The 18,070-nt window shown below is 38.4% G+C and overlaps 2 pseudogenes; both read left to right on the forward strand.

Moving 5' to 3' along the window:
* Window positions 1-4,744: 4,744 nt before the first annotated feature.
* On the forward strand, window positions 4,745-11,206 carry LOC113904491 (annotated as a pseudogene).
* Window positions 11,207-13,517: 2,311 nt separating this feature from the next.
* Window positions 13,518-14,690, forward strand: LOC113904492 (annotated as a pseudogene).
* Window positions 14,691-18,070: the final 3,380 nt, after the last annotated feature.

Consider the following 18,070-nt stretch of genomic DNA (forward strand, 5'->3'; position numbering starts at 1 on the left):
CTTTGGAACTCTGCATTCAAATGGGTATATCTTTCCTTTTCTCCTTTGCTTTTCGCTTCTCTTCTTTTCAGCTATTTGTAAGGCCTCCTCAGAGAGCCATTTTGCATTTTTGCATTTTTTTCTTGGGGATGGTCTTGATCCCTGTCTCCTGTACAATATCATGAACCTCCATCCATCAGGCACTCTGTCTATCAGATCTAGGCCCTTAAATCTATTTCTCACTTCCACTGTATAATCATAAGGGATTTGATTTAGGTTTTACCTGAATGGTCTAGTGGTTTCCCTACTTTCTTGAATTTAAGTCTGATTTTGGCAATAAGGAGTTCATGATCTGAGCCACAGTCAGCCCCAGTCTTGTTTTTCCTGACTGTATAGAGCTTCTGCATCTTTGACTGCAAAGAATATAATCAATCTGATTTCGGTGTCGACCATCTGGTGATGTCCATGTGTAGAGTCTTCTCTTGTGTTGTTTGAAGTCAGTGTTTGCTATGACCAGTGCATTCTTTGGCAGAACTCTATTAACCTTTGCCCTGCTTCATTCTGTACTCCAAGGCCAGTTACTGTACTCCAAGCAATTACTGTACTCCAAGCAATTACTTCAGTAATGGCTATTACTGGTGTGCTTAGTCACTCATTGGTGTCTGAGTCTTTGCAACCCCAGAGACTGTGGCCCACCAGGATCCTTTGTCCATGATATTCTCCAGGCAAGAATACTGGAGTGGCTTGCAATGCCCTCTTCCATGGGCTCTTCCTAACCCAGGGATTGGACCCAGTTCTTCCACATTGCAGATTCTTTACTGTCTGAGCCTCCAGGGAACCTATTAGTGGAGGAGGCCCTAAAGCAATTATGATTTTTATTATCTATTTATGCAAAGAAAATATTGTGTTTGAACCCTGACTTCACATACCAATTTTCTGGACCAGGAAATTAGATTTGTTGTGTCTTGCTTACTTCTTTGTGAAATGTGTATATTTGGCTAGCCAAAAAGTTTGTTCTGGCTCTTCTGTAACATGTTATGGAAAAACTGGAATGAGCTTTCATGGCCAGCCCAACATTATTAGGAAATTTTAAGTTTGCATTCACTAATTAGTTGTTATTTAGTTAATAATAAGTTTAAAAAATATTGCTTACTACTCCCAAAAACTACCCCTCAACCTGGCCCCAACACACTGACAGTCACAGATACTAAAAGCCAAGTCTGGCAAATGTTGTAGCAAAATGATGCAAAGTGGGGATACTGAGAGCTACTTATTACATTTACACTTTTTCAGTTCAGAATTGATAGTATGTTGGCATAAAGCAGAGCTGGTTGTAGTATTGGAGATACAATAAAGTGGGACTACTAATGTAAATGATGACATTTTAAGAATAAATTATATAATTTTTAATTTAAAAAATAAGTTGCAAAGATATTTCAGTTTTCATCACACCTCACCATACATTGTTAGTAGGAATGCAAAATGTTGTGGCTGCTATGGAAAATGGTATACAGGTTCTTTATTAAGTTGAAAATTGAATTGTACATGATCCAGAAATCCTGCTTATGGGTATTATCCTAAAAATCTGAGGTCAAGCTTTTAAAAATATGCTAGCGTTCCCACACTCACTGTAGAGCCATTCACAATAGCCAGGGAGTGGAAACCACTGAAATATCTATGGACAGATAGTTGGATAAAAGAATGTGGTGCATATGTGAACAGTGGAATACAACCTGACCTTTAAAAAAAGAAAATTGTGTAATATGTGACTACATGGATGAAACTTGAGGACATTATGCTAAATGAAAATGTCAGTCATAGAAAGACAAATACTGCAGGATTTCACTTATGTGATATATCGGAATCAAGGAGCGGAATAATAGCTAACAGAGGCTAGTGGAGACAGAAGCAGAAATTTACAAATCAATGGTCAAGAAGTTTCAGTTTAGCAAGACACACAGAGCTGTGCTGTATAAAATTATATGTGTGGTCAACAGTACTGTATTGTACACTTAAAAATATCTTAGGGTAGATCTCATATTGTGTTCTTACCACAGTAAAATAAAATTTAAGAGAGAATTAAAGGTACATTATGACGACTAAAATTTAAATTTAATTTGATTCCTTCTGGTTTGTTTTTTCCCACTAAAACCCTCTTTTCTTTCTGAGATGTAATCCAGGTGCAGCATTGGATTCGTTTTCGCATCTCCTCAGTATCCTCTGGTCTGAAACAGTGTTTCACTCCTTTCTTGTTTTTTCTTGACTTTGACAATTCTAAGGAATATTGGTGAGGTATCCTGAAGAATGTTTCCGGATATGGGTTTACCTAATGGTTCTCTCACATTAAACTGGGATTGTAGATTTTCGGTATGGTTTTATCACAGAAGTGAAGCTTTTCTCATGACATTGTATCAGGGTGAATGATATCTACATTACATCACTAGCAAAGACCATCTTTATCTTTTGCCTAAGGCAGAGCTGGCCAAATTTCTCTACTCTAAACTTGAATGCTGGATTTGAAATGCAGTTAATAACAATTATTTCTATATTTTTTCCATATTTCAAAGTTTTATGTTTATTTTTTATTTTATGTTTATTTTTATGTTTATTCAATGAATACTTATTATTTTAAAAGTTCAATATCAAAAAAGTAATTCATGGGATAGATGTGGTGGTGTAATTATCTTTAATGATTTAGAAGAAAATCCATCCACTAAAATGACACAAGAGACAGTGTTTCACCTAATTAAATGGCTTGTGGTCCACTGAGTAATACTCCAATTACAATTCTGTGTACTTCATATATTCATGGTCATGGGGGGAAATATAAGACCCAGGGTTTGGCAGAATTTAGACTGTGAATTCAGCTTTTAAATTTTTCTTTGTATTTTTTAATATTTCTAATGTTCCTGGAAATAAAATGCCATTTTACTGGCATGCTCATTGAAATATACTGTCATTTTTGCAAGCCTAAAGTCTTTTAATATCTTAAAGAATGTTTGAATACTGAGAAGAAATATACTGGAGGTTCATTAATCCTAAAAAGAAATTCTCAGTAAATTAGTCAAGAACATCTGGTTTCATATCAGTTCGTGTTTCTTTCTGTATCTTGCAAATTAAGTGGAAAAGATGGAGCTACGACTCATATAGATTATTCCACAAACTATAGATGATCCCTTTCTATGATCAGAAACATTTTAATTTGCACTAATACGGCATGAAGTGGTTTTCACAGTTAAGATTTGTATTACTGAAAGTGGTAGCAGTGAGCAACAGGGAAATTGCAAAAGAGCAGAGAATTCTGTAATTCCATAAACCTAGTTCCAGTTTGCGGAGAAGGCAATGACACCCCACTTCAGTACTCTTGCCTGGAAAATCCCCTGGTGGGCTGCCGTCTATGGGGTCGCACAGAGTTGGACACGACTGAAGCGACTTGGCAGCAGCAGCAGTTCCAATTTGAATACAAACCTACCATTAATCCACTGATTTTCTGCAAAATCATTTGAAATTGCTAACGTTGAACACCAAATCAATTTTTCAGTCTCTTTGGTTATTGATATGAGTATTGCATCAGGAAACTAAAACAGTGGCTCCAGTCTTCCTAATATACCAAGGTGTTGCTAATATTTTCAAATGTTGAAGGAAAGCCATTTGTTAAAATAGCCTGAATAATAATGGATATTTACAATGTATCTGCCCAGTCCCTCTTGCTATTGGAAAAAATATTCTGATGACATATTATTTATGTCTAGGGTTGTTTGTAGTGGATATCAACTAGGCCTTCATGGAGCTGAGTCTGTAGCCTGACACTTGATCTGGACAAAACAAAGATGAAGCAGACCATCCATCTAATTTTACTGAAGTTTTATGTCTGTATCTCGGGGCCATTCATTTTAAGGCATTGCAGCTCTTGCTTCCCCATCTTCTCCAAGTTTGCCTCATCATAACAGAGGTTTACTCATTGGTAGAGAAAATTTGTAATTTTCACTGTATCTTGAATACATTTTGTATAAAATTATTGTTGGTAAATATAATAATTAATTATATATAATTTATAAATATAAATTATATCGTTTTGTTTCTCATAACATTATATATACTTTATATTATATATTTAATTATATATTGGTGGCTGAGACAGTAAAGAATCTGTCTTCAGTAAACCTGGGTTTGATCTCTGAGTTGGGAAGATCCCCTGGAGAAGGCAATGGCAATCCACTCCAGTATTCTTACCTGGAGAATCACACAGACAGAGAAACCTGATGAGCTACAGTCCGTGGTTTTTCAGAGTCAGACACGAGAAAGAAACTAACACTCACTTATAATTTTAGATATATCAAAAAGGTTTAGCTGCTAAGTCATACTGGAGTGGGTTGCCATCTCCTTCTCCAGGGGATCTTCCCGACCTAGGGATTGAACTCAGGTCTCCTGCGTTGCAGGTGATCTCCTGCATTGCAGGTAGATTACTTACTGACTCAGCCACCAGAGAGGCCCACAGCAATATAGGAGTGGGTTGCTATTTCTTTCTCCAGGGAATCTTCCCCACCCAGGAATCGAACCTGTGTCTCCTGTGTCTCCTACATTGAAGGTGTATCCTTGACCATTAAGCCACTATGGAAGCCTTATATATTAAAATAGATGATCTAAAATCACATTTACAAGTAATTAATATAAGTTAATTAGATTAAATTAATGAATGAATCAGTGTTAAGCAAAATGTCAATATAAAAACCCAAAAATTATCTCAGGAGCCAGTATAACCTTAATGGAGGTTTTGATGGAAGGTACATGATTATTTCATGAATAAGATTCTATAATTAATTTAAGCACAAGATGGAAGGCATAAACTAGTTACAACTTAAGATTTATGCCAATTCACAAACTTTTAATTTGTCAATTAAAAGTCAATTCTTTAATATGACTAGAATATTAAAAAATTATACTGAGATTTATAGGGCACCTTTTACACACCATGTGATCGCCTTGATCCTTAGTGTAACTGTTAGAACCATAGCAAAGTACTCTGCTTCTTTTTGCATCTCAAAATTTTGAGATTTACACTTTTTTGTGTGTTTCAAATTTATATTTTAGTTGTATATTGAAAATACTAAGGGCTAAATTTTAAACAATAGCATGAATAGTCTGTATTTTAGTGGTTCTCATAATTTATCATGCATCAGAAATCACCTGGAGGGCTGGATAAATCACAAATTGTGGGCTACTTTCCAGAGTTGTTGATTCAGGAAGTTGGAGACAGGGCTTGAGAATTTGCATCCCTAACATATTCTTAGGCGTCCCTGCTGCTGCTGGTTTGAGGACCATATCTGGAGAATATATACCAGCTCCCCAGAGACATATGAAGCTTCTGCCTTCTCTGTTTCTCTTTTGTATTCATTTCTATTTTTCAGGAATAATGTTTGGTCCTTTGTTCAACAGGAATCATCCTGCTATCAGAAGGAAATCACAGTATCATACCTACATTAATTCTCCTGGGTTTTTCAGAATATCCAGAACTCCGGGTCCCACTTTTCCTTGTTTTCTGTCTATCTACACAGCCACCTGTGGTGGGGAATTTGCTAAGTCACTTCAGTCATATCCGACTCTGTGCAACCCTGTAGATGGCAGCCCACCAGGCTCCCCCATCCCTGGGATTCTCCAGGCACCAACAGTGGAGTGGGTTGCCATTTCCTTCTCCAGTGCATGGAAAGTGAAAAGGGAAAGTGAAGTCAGTCGCTCAGTCATGTCCGACTCTTAGCAACCCCATGGACTGCAGCCTACCAGGCTCCTCCGTCCGTGGGATTTTCCAGGCAGGAGTACTGGAGTGGGTTGCCATTGCCTTCTCCAGTGGTGGGGAATTTAGGCATGATCATAATCATCAAGGTCAATTCAAAACTCCACACGATCATGTACTTTTTACTTAGTCACTTGTCCTTTGTCAATTTCTGTTTTTCTACTGTCAGTCAGTCAGTCAGTTCAGTCGCTCAGTCACGTCCGACTCTTGCGACCCCATGAATCACAGTACCCAGGCTTCCCTGTCCATCACCAACTCCCGGAGTTCACTGAGATTCACGTCCATCGAGTCAGTGATGCCATCCAGCCATCTCATCCTCTGTCGTCCCCTCTCCTCCTGCCCCCAATCCCTCCCAGCATCAGAGTCTTTTCCAATGAGTCAACTCTTCACATGAGGTGGCCAAAGGACTGGAGTTTCAGCTTTAGCATCATTCCTTCCAAAGAAATCCCAGGGCTGATCTCCTTCAGAATGGACTGGTTGGATCACACCCAAACTGTTGGAGAATTTGATTGTGGAGGACAGAACCATTTCTTTCTCTGGTTGCATTGCACAATTTTGTTTCACTTGCCTATTTGGTGTAGCAGAAACGTTCATGTTAGCAGCAATGGCCTATGACCACGTTGTGCAGTCTGCAACCCCTTGCTCTGTCTACCACTGTGATGTCTCTGAAGCACTGTGCTCTCTTGGTGGCTGGCTCTTACTCATGGGGTGTAGTGTGCTCCATGACACACATATTTTCTTCTTGAATTATCCTATTGCAAGTCTAACACCATAAATAATTTTATCTGTGACCACTCTGTAATTGTTTCTGTCTCCTGCTCAGATCCCTATATCAGTCAGATGTTATGTTCTGTTATCGCCATGTTCAATGAGGCAAGCAGCCTGGTGATTATTCTGATGTCCTATATATTCATTTTTATCACTGTTATGGGGATGCCTTCTGCAAGTGGGTGCTGGAAAACCTTCTCCACCTGTGCTTCCCACCTGACAGCCATCAGCATCTTCCATGGAACCATCCTTCTCCTTTACTGCATTCCTAACCCCAAAACTTCTTGGCTCACAGTCAAAGTGACTTCTGTGTTTTACACAGTAGTGATTCCTATGCTGAATCCCTTGATCTACAGCTTGAGGAACAAAGAAGTAAAAAATACATTCACAAGATTAGTTTTCACAAAACCGCTTTGTCACTCCACATATTTTTAAATTCATTATTTTATTTCTGAAAAAAAATTGATACCCTATGCTACAGATTGTTCAGTTCTTGTGGTGTAATTGATGATTCAAATCTTTTGATAAATATAAAGTTTAAGTTAGTATATCTATGGCAGGATAGCATTTTATTGATGATTATTGATTTTTGCATACATCAGATCAGATCAAATCAGTCGCTCAGTCGTGTCTGACTCTTTGCGACCCCATGAATCGCAGCATGCCAGGCCTCCCTGTCCATCACCAGCTCCCGGAGTTCACTGAGACTCACATCCATTGAGTCAGTGATGCCATCCAGCCATCTCATCCTCTGTCATCCGCTTCTCCTCCTGCCCCCAATCCCTCCCAGCATCAGAGTCTTTTCCAATGAGTCAACTCTTCACATGAGGTGGCCAAAGGACTGGAGTTTCAGCTTTAGCATCAGTCCTTCCAAAGAACTCCCAGGGCTGATCTCCTTCAGAATGGACTGGTTGGATCTCCTTGCAGTCCAAGGGACTCTCAAGAGTCTTCTCCAACACCATGGTTCAAAAGCATCAATTCTTCGGCACTCAGGCCTTCTTCACAGTCCAACTCTCACATCCATACATGACCACAGGAAAAACCATAGCCTTGACTAGACGAACCTTTGTTGGCAAAGTAATGTCTCTACTTTTGAATATGCTATCTAGGTTGGTCATAACTTTGCTTCTAAGGAGTAAGCGTCTTTTAATTTCATGGCCGCAGTCACCATCTGCAGTGATTTTGGAGCCCAGAAAAATAAAGTCTGACACTGTTTCCACTGTTTCCCCATCTATTTCCCATGAAGTGGTGGGACCGGATGCCATGATCTTTGTTTTCTGAATGTTGAGCTTTAAGCCAACTTTTTCACTCTCCACTTTCACTTTCATCAAGAGGCTTTTGAGTTCCTCTTCACTTTCTGCCATAAGGGTGGTGTCATCTGCATATCTGAGGTTATTGATATTTCTCCCGGCAGTCTTGATTGCAGCTTGTGTTTCTTCCGGTCCAGCATTTCTCATGATGTACTCTGCGTATAAGTTAAATAAACAGGGTGACAATATACAGCCTTGACGAACTCCTTTTCCTATTTGGAACCAGTCTGTTGTTCCATGCTGTAAACCATATGTAAACCAAATTTTTTTTAAATGACTGCTTTTTGTAGTATTTATAAATTATTTTTGAGTGAATTAAATTGTATTAAAAGTTTATGGGTATATGATGAAATAAGCTATTTTTCCTGCTTTGGACAGTTGGCATGTACCTCATAAGAAAAATGATTAAGGAGAAAGTTCAAGCCTCCTGCAAAGAAGGCATAAACTGTTTATGATATCCTCTTCAAAACACAAGTCTGGGAAAAAGACAGGAGGGCAACACGGACTCCAAGAACTAATCAATCAAACACACAGTAACAATAAAATGTGAGTGACCAATCAACAACACAATTATTCCAATCATACAATGACCAAGTATTGTCTTAGACTAAAGTGTTTAGGCATGCATGACAGCAATCGGTCCTTCACTATATCACAGTTTGCTCATACTCATGTCCATCAAGTCAGTGAAGCTATCCAACTATCTCATCCTCTGTTGCCCACTTGTTTGCCTGCCCTCAACCTTTCCCAGCATCAGGGTCTTTTCCAATGAGTTAACTCTTCTCAACTGGTGGCCAAAATGTTGGAGCTTCAGCTTCAGCCTCAGTCCTTCCAATGAGAATTCAGGGTTGATCTCCTGTAGGACTGACCTGGTTTGATCTCCTTGCTGTTCAACAGGACTCTCAAGAGTTTTCTCCAGCACCACAATTTGAAAGCAACAATTCAGCACTCAGCCTTCTTTATGGTCCAACACTCACATCTATACATGACTATTGGAAAAGCCATAACTTGGACTATATGGACCTTTGTCAACAAAGTGATGCCTCTGCATTTTAATACACTGTCTACGATTGTCATAGCTTTCTTTCCAAGGAATCATAGATGAATGAATCATAGATGTAAACATAAAAATGAAAACTGAAAAATATTTAGCATAAAACAGAAAAAATCTTTCAAAAGTTAGGATGATAATTCTTTGAATGAACATAAAAAGGATGGATCTTTAAAAAACAATAAAAAGAGCTTCATTGCCATTAAAAATGCTTGGTAAGAGTTTCTGAAGCATAAATGACACCATTAATAATTTGAAAATACAAGCCATAGATTGTGAGTAAGTATTTGCAAAACGTATTTGATAAATGATTTCAATGTAAAACATACAGAGGAAGTCTTTATACTCAATATGAGAAAAAAGCCTACTTAAAGTTTTGATGAACTATCTGAGCACACATTTGACAAAACAGAACACACAAATAAACACATGAAAAAATACTAAGTATAGCTAGTCATCAATGACATTCTTATTAAAATTAAAACTTAAACCACAAGGAGAAACTACTGTACTGCCCTTTAGAATAGCTAAAATGATAAGAGTTTCAAATACTGGTGAAAATGTGGAGCAAGTTAAATGCTTATGCATTTCATATAAGGGTTAAATAACTTTGAAAACAGTTTAGCAGTATCTTATGAAGTTAACGCTTCCCAGACTATTATGCTACAGAAACTGTGATAGCAGGTTTAAGCCTCGAAGTTGGTGGCAATTTGTTGTGCAGCCTGGAGAACTAATATCCAACAAGGTTGCTAGCTCTGGGTGACCAGGGTGTTGATACTGGCTCCAAAGCTGGTCCAGGGTACAGAGGTGTCAGCAATGGGGGGAAGATGCACTGTGGAACTCAAGCCTGTCTCAGTGAGAGAATAACCATGCAGACTTGTGGGATTTTGGATCGAGACCATACTATGTACAATAATTCTGTGCCTGGTGGGAAACAGCCTCTGGTGTTATGCCTTCCTGGTAGAGTCTGGCAAGTGTTAGTCAGGTTGTCAGGAGCCTAGGGAAAGCATTTGTTGCTGCTGTTTAGTCACTAAATTGTGTCCAAATCTTTTGCATATCCATGGACTGCAGCCCACCAGGCTCCTCAGTCCAACAGATTTCCCAGGCAAGAATACTGGGGTGGGTGGCCATTGCCTTCACCAAGTGTTATTCCCGACTCCAGGCAGGGATAGAACCTATGTCTCCTGCACTGCAGCTGATTTTTTTTTTTTTTACCACCAAGCCACCAGGCAAGCCAGTGGTCTAACTGTGTGATATTTCACTGTAGTAGAACCAGTTGATTGACACTCAGAGGTTTTAGAGACTTAAACAAGTTTCCAAAATGCATTTGCTATTTTTAAGAGACTGTATTATTTAATTGTATAAGCTAGGAAGTGTGGATTGCTTATATTTAGAAGACAGCACAATTTAGTTTTAGTAAAGAACATCACTGTTTCTAAAGACAATAATATTTATTTAGGTTAAGCAACAAAACCAGAGACCAAGTTATATTGCTATACATCTCAAAACACATGCACTTCATACACAAAATGGGAAAGAAAAATCACACAGTAAATATATATAATAGCAGTTAATATCTCTGAACAGCTGCATTTTAGCTTATTTATCATTCATTTTGGGTTTTACTGTAGTCACCAAGCTTTCTTATTCAGCTCATGTATTTTTTTATAATTATTTTTAAAAGAAATTCATGAAATAGACTATTTGAGGTGCCATTTCCAGTGACTTCAGGAAAAAAAAAAACTACCTTCTTGCAAGTTGCCACATAAAAAAAGCATTCAAGCTAATTTCTTGATATGTGATACAAAAATAAATAGCTCAAGAAATATTCTCTGGGTCTATCGGTTATGGGAGTCCTACATTTTGTTCATAGGAATCAGATTCAGCTTCCAAATCTCTCTGTCTCTCTGTTTCTTCCTTTCTCTGAGTTTTTCTGGATATTAAGAAAGAAGTATATTCCAGTCACATTGAATTTTTGTGGGCTCCTGCTATATTGATTAACTCCTTAATGTTTTACATGATGTTTGAATTCTGAGTGGGAACTGCCCTGGAGACAATTAATAGTAGAAATGGGATCTTGGGGTGAGTTGGTTTCAGGTGGGATGATCTATCTTGTCTCTTTCTCTCCTTTGGGGAACTCTGAGATCCTGACACCTGTAAAGCAGTGGACACTCTTTGTCAGTCTTTGTGTGATAATGTCTCCTGAGTCCATTTTCCTGAGGGCTGAGCTTTGATATCCTCCCCCTTCACTAGGGTATCATCCTGATTTTTGCTCTGAGGATATCCAGACTGTGCTTAGCAGAGTAGTCACAATGAAATTTTTAAAAAGAATATTATAATGCCTGGTAATTCCTCAACACCTCAAAATTGAGTCAAAAGAAGATAAGAATAATATGCATAAAATAATAATAAATACCATAATATACAATTCCATTTTTCTGACAGTAATGTCTTCAGGTATGTCAAGGGTGTGGAAAATATGGCTGAAGTGAAAAGGAAAAGTGTCCTCATGATAGTAATTTTCATGAAATGCTTTATATCTTGTTCAAGTGCTGCATCAGTATGTAAGAAAAAGAGGAAATTGCAGGCATTATATTCTGAGAATACTGACATGAGCAGAGAAGATTGAAAACTGGAGAATATAGTTAGGATAAGGGTTTAGGTAAAACTGAGCAGAGAAATTTAGATTCGATAAATTAGTTAGTAGGGAGAAATTAAAGTTTTTAAGAGTCATAAAATGTCATAACCACCACAGTAATCAAGAAGAGAAGAAATTGATTTTCTCACAGTGCAGGTTAGCAGCATCACAGGGAAGTTGGCTGAGCCTAGGTGACCGTGAGATTAAAAAGGGATGATTAATAAGAGTCAGATAATAATGAGAAAACACAGGGGAAACAGAGACAATTTACTGAAGGATAGTGATTGATGAATTAACATGAACAGGGCCAAGAGGAAATTCAGGAAAAGAGTTGAGCTACTCTTTGACATCACAAATTGTTCCTGCAGTTTTGCTGCTGCCAACTTTGAACTTTGACCTATTTCTTAGATTGTTTAAAATAATACGTTTAAAAATAATACCAATTATTCAGAGTATTAAGAATTGAAATGGATGAGGGTGGGAAAACCTATATATTGTGAACTGCATAACTGTAAGACTTTGTGCAAATTATATTAATGCCATTTCCTATACTTATACACCTATAAAATATATATTATCATGTCATTATTACTGATAAAGAAGTTGAGGCTCATAAAATCTGAGTGATTCACCAAAGATCATACAGTAAATGCCAAAGCTTGGAACTGAAGTTAAATTTATGTTTCCAGCTCCTTGCTTCTTTCATTGTGCCAGTCTGTCTGTCACTAACTCTTTTCCACTTTCCCACTCGTTCCCTTTTCTGCATATAGGAAATACATTTTTTGAGTGTCAAAAGTACCATAAAGCTATTCAAGAAATAATGAATTTTTTCTCCCTTCACATGGTCAGACAAAACTAAAATTGCATCTGTGTTTATGAGGTTCAAACAAATACTCCCTTTATTAATGAATATTTCAGATGTGTGCTTGTTATTGGTTAACTTATTTAAAAATCTTTGCTAAATAAGTATACTTCTGTTGTTATAAACTGCTTACCAGTACAAGATGCTTTTGCTTTCTCAAAATAATATGCACAAATAATGATTGTATGACTCAAAGCAAGATTATCACCTGTAGTTTTAATCAAGCTCAATATTCCTGTCACCAGAAGTTTTGAGGGTGATAATGTAACCACTTGTGTTTATTACCGTATTCTCTGATTTTCTTGAGAAACAGTGTAGAATGTGAAAGAGTTGAGCAAAATATATTTTAAGTTACTCTGTAATTCAGATATTCTATAACCATTTAAATGTATAATATTCCTAATAAATTTATTAGATTAAAAATATTGATAGCAAGTTAAGAGATATTGATCAAAGAATTTAAAAGACTATATTGAGAGCATCAGTGGCAGTATGTGAGACAAATGATAGTCAAATAGGAAAGAAAACAAAAGTGAGGGTACTACAAATTGTAATACAACTTCATTGCTTTACCAGGTCGCTGCACTGAACACAAAGCCAATAATTTTAGCATCAAACTGGAAGCATTGGAAAACTTGAAGATGGAGCTTTATTTCCTTCAGTGTTCATTTATGTTTTCTAAAATGTGAAAATTCTTGTGGTAACTCATGACCTCTGCCTTTTCGATGATCTTCAGTTTGAATATAATGATAGAAGTCCTACGACCTCTAAAAATATTACTCCTCCTGCTTTTTAAAATAAATTTGAGTGCTATGTTTTCATTTATTGTTATGTTACTCCCACGAAACAGCACAGACCTTCAGAATGGTGGAACTATGAAAAACATGTTTTTCTGCAACACTATAGAAAACATTTCTAACTCTACACGAAATTCAATTTCTGTCACTCATGATCAACTTCAAACCTAACTCATCACTAGCAGGCTGTGTTAATTCAGACAAGTGTCTTAACTCATATATGCTTCCATTTCCTTTTGTACAATATGAGACTAGTTGTTTTGAAATTCATAAGTCTTATTTAGTGGTCAAAACTAATGTACCAATATTTTAATACAATGTCTGCTGCACGATAAATGTGATATCCATGCAGTGTCATCATTATCATTGTTATCATTTTATTATCACTGTCTCAGATTTTCTCCAACAACAATTTTGTGGTTTGCTGAAGGAAATCGGAGTGCAGGAGCCACGTTCACCCTCTTGGGCTTCTCAGAATATCCCGACCTCCAGGTTCCCTTGTTCCTGGCTTTCCTCACCATCTATGCAGTCACCGTGGTGGGGAACCTGGGCATGATCACCATCATTAGGATCAGTCCCAAAGTCCACACCCCCATGTACTTTTTTCTCAGTCACTTGTCCTTTGTTCATTTCTGCTATTCCACCACAGTTACACCCAAACTCTTGCAGAATTTGGTGTGGAAGACAGAACCGTCTCGTTCACGGGATGCATCACGCAATTCTTCTCAGCTTGTATGTTTGCAGTGGCAGAGGCATTCGTGCTGGCAGTGATGGCCTATGACCGATTTGTGGCCGTTTGTAAGCCTCTATTCTACACAGTGGTCATGTCCCCAGAGCTCTGTGCATCGTTAGTGGCCAGTCCCTGCACGTGGGATATAGTCTCCTCCCTGACACTCACCTGTTTCCTCCTGGCATTATCCTTCTGTGGGTCTAACATCATAAATAATTCCCTCTGTGAGCACTCTGTCACTGTCTCCATCTCCTGCTCTGACCTCTTCATCAGCCAATGCTCTGTTTTGCCATTGCCGTATTCAATGCGGTGAGCAGCCTGGCAATTGTCCTCACTACTTATATGTCCATTTTGTCACTATCATAAAAATGCCCTCTGCTGGGGGCGCCAAATAGCCTTCTGTAGTTGTGCCTCCCATCTGACTGCCATCGCCACGTTCCATGGGACTGTCCTGTTCCTTTATTGTGTACCCAGCTCCAAAAACTCACGGCTCACGGTCAAAGTAGGTTCTGTATTTTATACAGTGGTGATTCCCATGCTGAATCCTCTGATCTATAGCCTCAGGAACAAAGATGTGAAAGAGGGTGTCAGGAAATTAATGAATCACTGAATACAATTTGGTTGAAGATCTGTATGTCCAAAAGAAATTTGATCATTACATAGTGTTGATTAAATCTTGTAGAGATGAAGACTCAGATTATGTAGTCAACTCACTAGATCATAAATTTAGAGTCATGAATTGGCTATTTGATTTCTTAGTTTTTGTTCAGTTCAGTGTCAAATAAAATAGCTGTATATCATGTGTAAAATGATGTGTGTTGTGGGTGTATGAAAAGTGAAACTGTGAGTTGTTCAGTCATGTCTGACTCTTTGCCACCCCACGGACTGTAGCCGGCCAGGTTCTTCTGTCCGTGGAAGTCTCAAGGAAAGAATGATGGAGTGGGTAGCCATTGCCTTTTCCAGGGGATCTTCCTGACCCAGGGTTTGAACCTGGGTTTCCTGCATTTCAGGGAAATTCTTCAGCTTCTGAGACAACATGGAAGAGCTGCGGATGAATAGTGTCTCCCAAATATCCATGTTGCCCAGAACTCAGAATGTCACCTTATTTGGAAATAAGGTCTTTGCAGATATAATTAAGGTAAGAGTCAAGATGAGAGTAAAGTGAACCCAAAATCCAATGAGAGTGTCCTTATAAGAGACAGAAAAAGATACACAGAGACACACAGGGAGGGAGGCTATGTGACTTCTGCTTCTCTCTCTTTCCTTCTAAACCACACACAATTCTTAAAAAAAATAAAACTAATTTTTAGTATTGTTGGTACATCACTGCTTCCTGGCTGTTTGTAAACCTGTGCTTTACACAGCTGTTGTGCCCCAGAAGCTGTGTTCCATCTTTCTGGCTGGTGCTACAGCTGAGCACAGACTGTTTCTTACACTCATCCTTTCAGTTGTATTGCCTACTGCTGCCCTTTTGGATCTTGTTTTACTTCAGCCAATTCAATGAACTAAGAAAGTTCATAGTCATCATTTCCTAGCTTTCCCTTCTGTCACTATTTTAAAAATAGTTTCTACCTGTGGGCATCACAGAGTCCTGTCTACCTATCCCTTCCACACATCATCATCCTTTCTCTCTATAGCACGTGCGTGCTGTGTGCTAAGTCACTTCACTCTGTTGACTCTTTGAGACCCTGGACTGTAGCCCACCAGGCTCCTCAGCCCATGGGATTCTCCAGGCAAGAATACTGGAGTTGGTTGCCGTGCCTTCCTCCAGAGGATCTTGCAGACGCTGGGACTGAGCCAGAATTGCTTATGTCTCCTGCGGGTACCTTATCACTAGTGCCACCTAGGAAGCGCTCTATAGTATAGATCGATGGATGGATAGTGAAGTCGCTCAGTCATGTCCGACTCTTTGCGACCCCATGGACAGTAGCCAACCAGGCCTCTCCGTCCATGGGATTTTCCAGACAAGAATACTGGAGTGGGTTGCCATTTCCTTCTCCAGGGGATCTTCCCGACCCAAGGATCGAACCCGGGTCTCCCACATTGTAGGCGGACGCTTTACCGTCTCAGCCACCAGGGAAGTCCTCTCTAGTATGCTCAGTTCGAAATGCTCATAAGTGATTGTTCAAGTAGAGTCTGTTTTATACCATGCCAATCCTCACACTGAACTCAGTGACATACAGTATACATACTGACCCAGGGATCGAACCCGGATCTTCCACATTGCAGGCAGACGCTTTACCGTCTGAGCTACCGGAGAAGCCCCTATTAAATCATGTATGTGCCTATTCAAATACCACCTTCCAAGAAAATTCTTTTCTGAAAATCTAATATAATGAGACAATCACTCTTTATCCCATTAACAATATATTTTTTTGCTTAGAAACAGATGATACATTAACTATATGCAATAATTTATTTGTCTCATTTCCTTCTCCCTCTATACACTCCAAGAGAGTAGAAATTCCTGGTATTATTATTGTATCTTATATCTCTAATGCCTAGAAAATTACCTAGAAAACACATTTGGTCTTCAATGAATACTTGCTGGATGAATAAAAGATGAAAAGAAATGAAAATTTCTGACTAAATTCATAATATTTAGTACTGTGCTCATCTAGGTAAGGAAGCTTCCCTGGTGGCTCAGATGGTAAAGAATCCCCCTGCAATGCAGGAGACCCAGGTTCAATCCCTAGGTCAGGAAGATGCCCTGGAGAAAGAATGGCAATCCCCTCCAGTATTTTTCTCTGGAGAATCCCATGGACAGAGCAGCCGGGCTACAGTCTATGGGGTCACAAAGAGATGGACACAACTAGGTGACTAACTCTTCACCTGGGTAAGACTTTAGATGATGTCTCCTTAATGAATATAGTTGTCACATGAGATTTAAAAAGCTAAAATACCATAAATAATACACTCGACTTATATGAGTGCTTCTATTGCCAAGTACTGTATCTTGGAATATATTTCTTTGCCTAATTTTAAGTCTTTAGCTGTAGCTGTATATTCTATAAACATTTGACTCTTTTGCAGTTTTCAGAACCACAGAAATGACACTTCCATTATCAAAAGGGTCTCTCACAAATAGTCCTTGAATATAGTTTATTAACACTGGTCATATTCAATTTAGAGATCTTGCCCTTTCTAAGCTAATACAGATTTCAGAAAATCTGAAGAGTTTATTCAAAATTCTCCAAACCAGGCTTCAAAATACGTGAACTGTGAAATCCCAGACGTTCAAACTGGTTTTAGAAAAGGCACATGAACCAGAGGTCAAATTGCCAACATCCGCTGGATCATCGAAAAAGCAAGAGAGTTTCAGAAAAACATCTATTTCTGCTTTATTGACTATGCCAAAGCCTTTGACTGAGTGGGTCACAATAAACTGTGGAAAATTCTGAAGGAGATGGGAATACCAGACCAGCTGACCTGCTTCTTGAGAAATCTGTATGCAGGTCAGGAAGCAACAGTTAGAATTGGACATGGAACAACAGACTGGTTCCAAATAGGAAAGGGAGTACGTCAAGGCTGTATATTGTCACCCTGATCATTTAACTTATATGCAGAGTACATCATGAGAAACGCTGGACTGGAAGAAACACAAGCTGGAATCAAGATTGCTGGGAGAAATATCAATAACCTCAGATATGCAGATGACACCACCCTTATGGCAGAAAGTGAAGAGGAACTAAAGAGCCTCTTGATGAAAGTGAAAGAGGAGAGTGAAAATGTTGGCTTAAAGCTCAAAGTTCTTTTTTAGTTCCTTGGGGTATAAAAGGTCTAGCTTTTCTTTTTTTAATGTAAGCATTTTTTCACTACAAACCTTTCTCTTAAAGCTATGTTTGTTGTAATTTGTTATTGTCCTCTAATTTTTGGCATGATATTTTTCTATTTCCATTTGTCTCAGTATATTTTTTAATTCTTTTTTTGATTTCTTCTCTGAACTACTGGTTGTTCAGGGATATGTTTAATCTCCATACATTTGCAAATTTTAAAACTTATTTCTTTAACTGATTTCCAGTTTTATACTGTCATGGTTGGGAAAGTGTTTGATATGGTTTAAACTTTCTGTGACATTCTTGAATGAAGGTCTTACTGTCTGTCAGAGTCAGATGATCTGGAGACATGTCGACCCTTAAAGTGT

Source organism: Bos indicus x Bos taurus, chromosome 14 (genome assembly GCF_003369695.1).
Source record: "Bos indicus x Bos taurus breed Angus x Brahman F1 hybrid chromosome 14, Bos_hybrid_MaternalHap_v2.0, whole genome shotgun sequence".
Classification (NCBI taxonomy): domain Eukaryota; kingdom Metazoa; phylum Chordata; class Mammalia; order Artiodactyla; family Bovidae; genus Bos; species Bos indicus x Bos taurus.